Raw genomic sequence first — 6,475 nt, forward strand, 5'->3', positions numbered from 1 at the left:
GGACTCCAGGGGAAGTGAGGTCGGCAGACCAGTCTTCCCCGGGGGTGTTCGCGCGATAGCTTAGGACAGGGTGTGAGGTAGTGTAGGGGTGGGCAGGGGGTTGGGGGTTAGGGATAGTGTTTAAAAGGGGACAGGAGAGGAAGTCTTTCCTCTTCCTGTTCCCAGCGCCTTAGGGTTTAGGTCAGGAAACGTTTGAGGAGAGTTAGGGCAGTTTTTTGTTAATTTTGCCAGCAGTTTTGCGTAGGCCTAGTGCTAGGTTGTGAAGCCTTCTTACCGGGTCGAGTGCGGGGAGCAGTCGCGGATCCTCCAGTGCCCCGGTGGCACGTGTGGTCCTCACTGGGGAAGTGTCGGCGGGGGAAGAGCCTCTCCGGCAGGTAGGCGGTAGTGGGTTTGCAGGGCGGGCCATGGCTGAGCTGGACGCGGCGGCGGTTCGCGCCGCGCTTCTGGTGCTGGGCCGGGCTAGGAGGTCTGACCTCCTTCAACCCGGCGTGCTAGAGCAGACGTGGGTCTGAATGACCCGGACGCCACGCTCTGCTTCCGCGGGGGGGCCGTGATGGTGGCGGCCTGTCAAGATGAGCCGCCACCGTCCAAAGCAGGGCGGGAGACAGCAGGAGACAGGCAAGCGCGGCGGGAGGCGCCTGAGCCTTCCCGCGTGCCCCTGTAGTGAGCTGGTGCAGCCGGAGAACGCAGGCAGGGGGGTGCGGGGCGGCCCGGAGCATTAAGGTGGTGTCTGGGGGCCCGGGGAAGGCGTGGCACAGCAGGACCTACAGGTAAATGTGTTGACCGAGGGAGGCTTTGGGGAGGGTTTGGGGACTCCAGTGAGGCCAGCGAGGGGGAGGGGGAGAGTGCCACAGAGGAGCCAGCAGGGGACAAGTTTGTTCTGCTCCTGTCGGATGAGGGGTCAGAGGAGGGGGAAGGGAGGGACTCGGGGTAACAGCCTGTGGATCGGTCCTGTGGGAGAAAGGGGGTGGTCAAGCTTCAGGGTTCCAAAGGGAAAGGGCCCCTGAAGGCCCAAGTTGCTCAGCCAGTCAGGAAGCCCGCGGTGGGGGGCCCCACGGCCCTTCCTCAGGGTGATGGGCAAGTTGTTGAGGTGGCAGGCCAGGAATCCTGGGCTGCGTGGTGGGAGGGCATGTTGCAGGAGGAGAGGGTCCGCGATCAGCGTCGCATCATAGCGGAGACAGAGCAAAGGTGGCAGGCTTTGTGTGCTGCCAGGGAAGCAGGATGGGGCTTGTAGCTGGGGTAGGTAGGGGCCAGAGTAGGGGGGCCGCAGGGTCCAGTGGGGAGTGGGTCTGGGTAGAGGGGCCAGGGACTGCTTTGTCGGCACAGAGACCTGAAGGCGCTGGGGCCCCCTCAGGCGCAGACGGCCTGGGGGGGGGGGTGCAGGCCAGCGGTGGAAGCTGGCAGAGGCAAGGGTGGGCCGGCGGGGCGCAAGATGGCCTCCAAATGCCGGGTCGAAGCAGTAAAGGGGGTCCGTGGCGGCCTGCCCTCCATCGCGAGATCGGGCAGGAGCTGTTCTGGAGTGCGAGTTTGTGCCTGGGGTGAAAGGGAAAGGTGCGAAGAGAGTGGTGAGTGAGGTGGGGAGAGTGGTTGTGGAGGTTGTGGATGAGGAACAGCTGGACTATGACGAGGGTGAGGATGAGTTGGAAGAGGGTGAGTTGTGTGAGGAAGGATGTTGGGGGAAGATGCTGCGGCAACAGAGAAACTTGGTGTGTTACAGGGAACACAGGCAAGCACTAGTCGGATCTCGCAGGTGGGACATAAGATGGCGGCTGCCAGGCGAAAGGACAGGGAGGTGGCCACAAAACTCTCAGGTGAGGGCGCTTGGTGGGATGCGTGGGACAATGGTGCAAAAGGGGGACGTAAGAAGGCCTGCCGGTCAGTGGGGGTAGGGGATGGGTCTGTCAGAGACGTGGGGGTCCGGAGGATTTTGGGGGGGGGCTTTACTGAAAGGGAAAGCAGAGATTGTGGTGGCCAGTGTGCAGACGGACAACCCTGAGGACCTGGGTGGGAAGGAAGATGGGGGACAAGCACCGGAAGAAGTTACCATATATGGGTTTGGCGATGCCACTTGGGTCTCATTTGTCGGACAAGACGAGAGCAAGGATATGGAAGCTTGAGTACATCGACATATTCAAATTGTTGCATAGGAAGATTCAGGCAAAGGAGGGGTCCAAGGAGGAAGAATGGGAGTTGACTAGGCGGCCGAGGGGGCCTATAACGATGGAAAATTGGACGTCGGCATTTTTGATTTACGCCAGTATTTATTGTGAGAAACACGGAGACAGGGCGATAGCTCTTTTCAAATACATGGATGTAATCAGAAAGGCACAGTTGCATTTTGGGGGATTTGCCTGGCTCAGCTATGATGAGGAGTTTAGGGCCAGGATTAGCGTTAACCCGGATAAGGCTTGGGGAGACATTGATCAGGAGCTTTGGGTTCAGTGGATGCCATTTACACAGGTGGCGGCGTCTACACACACGGCCAGTGGCATCCCAGTCGCCTACCAGTCTTTCCAGTTGCATCCCGCCCAGGCTGGGGCGGGTGGGCAAGGATCTTCCGCAGGATCAGGGAGTCAGGGTACCTACACAGGGACCGACGGTCAGCAACCCAAGCCGGGGGGATCCACCACTGGGGCATGCTGGACCTTTAACAAAGGTTTATGCACGCGACACCCTTGTAAATTCAAGCACGAGTGTTCCAAATGTGGGGGACGACACCCGGTTACGCAATGCTTTACGCTGGCCACGGGTCCATGGCTTGCTCGGTACCCTGAAAGAGAGGCAGCTTTGAAGTTGCATTAGGGGTTCAGAGAAGGGTTCCGGGTAGGTTATCAGGGTCCCAGGGAGAGAAGGTGGGCGGAGAATTTGGGGTCTGCGAAAGAACTACCAGGTGTGGTGGCGGCCAAACTGCGGAAGGAAGTGTTGGAAGGCAGGATCGTGGGCCCGTTTGAAGCGTGGCCGGTGCCGAACCTCATTGTTTCACCTTTGGGTGTGGTCTCTACGAAAGAGCAGGGTGAGTTCAGGCTGATTCCTCATCTGTCATGGCCGGAAGGGAGTTCAGTGAATGATTTTATTGCAGAGGAGGACTCCAGGGTGTTGTATGCGTCGGTCGATAATGCCATTGGTCTGGTGCGGGTTTGTGGTAGGGGGCGGAATTGGCAAAATGTGACATCAAGTCGGCCTTTCGCCTCCTTCCCATTCACCCGGCTGATTTTTCTTTGCTAGGAATGCAGTTTGAAGGGGCCTTTTTTGTGGACAGGGTCTTGCCGATGGGTTGTGCGTTTTCCTGCACACTTTTTGAGACTTTTAGTTCTTTTCTGCAGTGGGTCTTTGTGGACTGGAGTGGGCACCGGCTGGTGTCCCACTATTTGAATGATTTTTTGTTTGTAGGGAGAGAGTAGACTGGTGTGTATGGAGTTGCGCTAATACAGTTTCAGAGTTTGGCTCAGGTTTTTGGAGTTCCTTTGGCGCCTGAGAAGACGGCAGGGCCCAGTTGTTGTTTGACCTTTTTGGGTATCGAACTTGATTCAGTGGCATGGCGGGCGCGTTTGCCGGAACAGAAGGTGTCGGAGATTCGGGTTGTTCTGTTGCAGGTGGTGGAGGTCCGAAAAATTGATCTGAGGTCCGTGCAGCGTCTTTTGGGTTTGCTGAATTTTGCTTGCAGGGTGGTGAGAGCCGGAGGACCTTTTGCAGGTGCCTCGGCATGGCCATGTCAGGGGCGGTACTCCCTCATCACAGAGTCCGGGTCACATTGGGGGTCCGGTCGGATCTCCGGGTGTGGCTGACATTTTTGTAAGATTTCAATGGTGTGTCCATGGATTTTGGACACTATAAGATGGTTTGACAAGTGCAGCTCTATTCGGACGCGGCAGGTGCAGCTGAATTTGGAATTTTCTGGGACAAGCGATGGTGTGCAGAGCAGTGGCCGGTCACTTGTTGCGGCAGGGTCGGAGCATTGCTTTTCTTGAGTTCTTCCCCTTATTGGTGGCATTACAGGTCTGGGGTCCCGAATTTCAGAACAGGTCAGTGCTGTTTCATGTGGATAAGAGGACGGTGGTGGATTTGTTGAACAACCAGAAGGCGAGGGATCTCAGGGTGTTGCGCTTGCTGCGAAGCTTTATGCTGCTGTGTTTGCGTTTTAATGTGCTGTTTCGGGCGCAACATGTCCTGGGTGCAAGCAATGACATTGCGGATGCATTGTCTTATTCGCAGTGGCAGCATTTCAGGAGTCTGGTGCCGGGAGCGGAACCTTGCAAGACCAAGGTGCCGGAGGGTATCTGGGCCTCGGGGAAGTGAGAGTAGTGGGGTTGGTGGAAAGATCTATAGCTGAATCCACGAAGCGCTCCTACAGGTTGGCATGGTCTGAATTTAGCGCATTTCTAGGTTGGACCAGGAGTGCATGGCTTATGCCCAAGAGTGACTGTGAGCAGGGCGTGGTTTGTTTTGTGTTGAATTGCATGGATAAGGGGTTGTCTCAGACGACGATCTTGGGCAAACTGGCAGGGGTTTCTTTTTACAGCATGTTGTATTTGGGTTTTGATCCAGCTAGGTCTGCTTTACTGAGAAGAATGTTAAAAGGTTGGGGACGTTTGAGGGGGGAGGCTGGGGGGGGAGGCGCCGCGGGAGGCCATTACGTTTGAGCTGTTACAGGGTCTTGTGGCGGAGTTGTCTCATTGCTGTTATGACGACCACGAAGTGGCGTTATTTCATTTGTGTATGATTTGGATGTTTTTTGGGGCTTTTCGGGTGTCAGAGTTGATTGAAGCAAGGGGTGCGCCTGGGCGAATGTTTGAGGATGTGTGGTTGGATGGGTCATGTTTGGGAATCTGGTTGGGTCATTCTAAAACAGATCAAGGCGGACTTGGCAAGTGGGAATGGTTGGGGGAGAGTGGTTGCGTGGAGGTGTGCCCGGTGTGTGAGTGGAGAGTGTTTTGCGGCAGGGTGCAGCGGAAGGCGGGAGAGATATTTTGGCGTGCCTCTCAGAAGTGGGTGACTTCTTTCCAGCTGTTGGCAGTGTTGCGAATGGCGCTGCGATGCTTAGGCAGGGATCCATCTAAGTTCGGGACGCATCCCTTCTGGATAGGTGCAGCCACGGCAGTGGCTAGATTGGGTTGGTCCTGGGATGCCATTAGGAGGATCAGGCGCTGGTGGTCTCGATGCTGTGAACGCTATGTGCGCAAATGAGGCAAAAAAATGGGGAGGCCACTTTTGCGGGGTAGATAGGGCTGCTGTTTGTACGCGGTTATGATTTTCGCTGTGGTGCTAATCTCTTTTTCTTCGTAGGTTGTGTTCTGGGGCCAGGGGCCAAGACGGTTACCTGGATTGTTGGGCATTCCTTTGTTTGGTAATTGGGCCTCGAAGTATGCGGACAGACAGGTATACGGCCGTAGCCTGGGACTGAGGAGCACCCATCATGGGGTCCAGTGGTGGGGTAAGAGTGATATGCATTGGGGCGACTTGCTGCCCTGGCTAACGAGGAAGGTGGCTCAGCTGGGCTGCCCGGGCATGATTGTGCTCCCCTTGGTGGAAAATTAATTAGTCAAGCAGTCGGGAGGGGCCCTCTGGGGGTTCCCTGATTGGCAGTACTTGGGAGGGGTGGGGATTCCATGACAGGCATAATCACCCTTCCGGGGAGGGGGATACAGGTGCAGGATGGGGGTGTGGCAGGCAGGAGTGTGATGGCTGGAGGTGCTGGAGGAGGTTGAATGAGAAGGGTGGAAGTGAATGATATAAGTGAAGAGGTCATGGTGTGAATTGGGAGTTGAGTAATGGGAGTACGAGAGTGGATGATGGTTGGAAGAGATGAGGTTGGGGATTGTTAACTGTTTATTTGTGTTATGTTGAACTGGTCGTCAACCATGTCCTAATAAATGGCCTTTTACGCTAAAGCAACAGCGCGAAGCACGCATTGGCATGGCGACAGCTTGTTTCTTTGTTTAAGTCTCTAAACGACTCTGCGCCTGTAATCCTTTTCAGACAATCGCCACCACTATGCAAGGCTTTAGCTTGTAAGGTTTGCGAGCCTGCCAGTCTCTTACTAAACAGTGCAAGGAATTAAAGACAATGCGGGCCTCGGCGGGGCTGTTGAACTGCGAGCAGTGGGAGGCACGAGGCCACTGAACTGAACTCACCCCCCCCCCCATCCCGGAATAGAGAGTTCTGCGAGTTTCCACAACTCGGCTGCTTCCCAAAACCATCTGTGCTCAATACCTTTACATTTCATGGTCTGGTGGACAGGGCGAGGTTCTCAGGCTTGCAAGAAGGAAGAAAGCCAATCTGTATAGCGAGAGCTGTCACTCCTAGAAGGGTCTACCCTTGGCACAACCTTACCCCTCATCTCGAGGCTGCTGTCCATCTGAGAGGTGCCCTCTACACGTGTCCAAAGGGAGTGCACCTGGGCTTAGCCCAAGGTTGGTAAGGGCCCCGCTCAAGTGCTGTGGTTAGTTCAGCCTGCTAACGAGCCTCGGTGCTTAGG

Source organism: Lissotriton vulgaris, unplaced genomic scaffold, assembly GCF_964263255.1.
Source record: "Lissotriton vulgaris unplaced genomic scaffold, aLisVul1.2 SCAFFOLD_2221, whole genome shotgun sequence".
NCBI classification, from domain to species: domain Eukaryota; kingdom Metazoa; phylum Chordata; class Amphibia; order Caudata; family Salamandridae; genus Lissotriton; species Lissotriton vulgaris.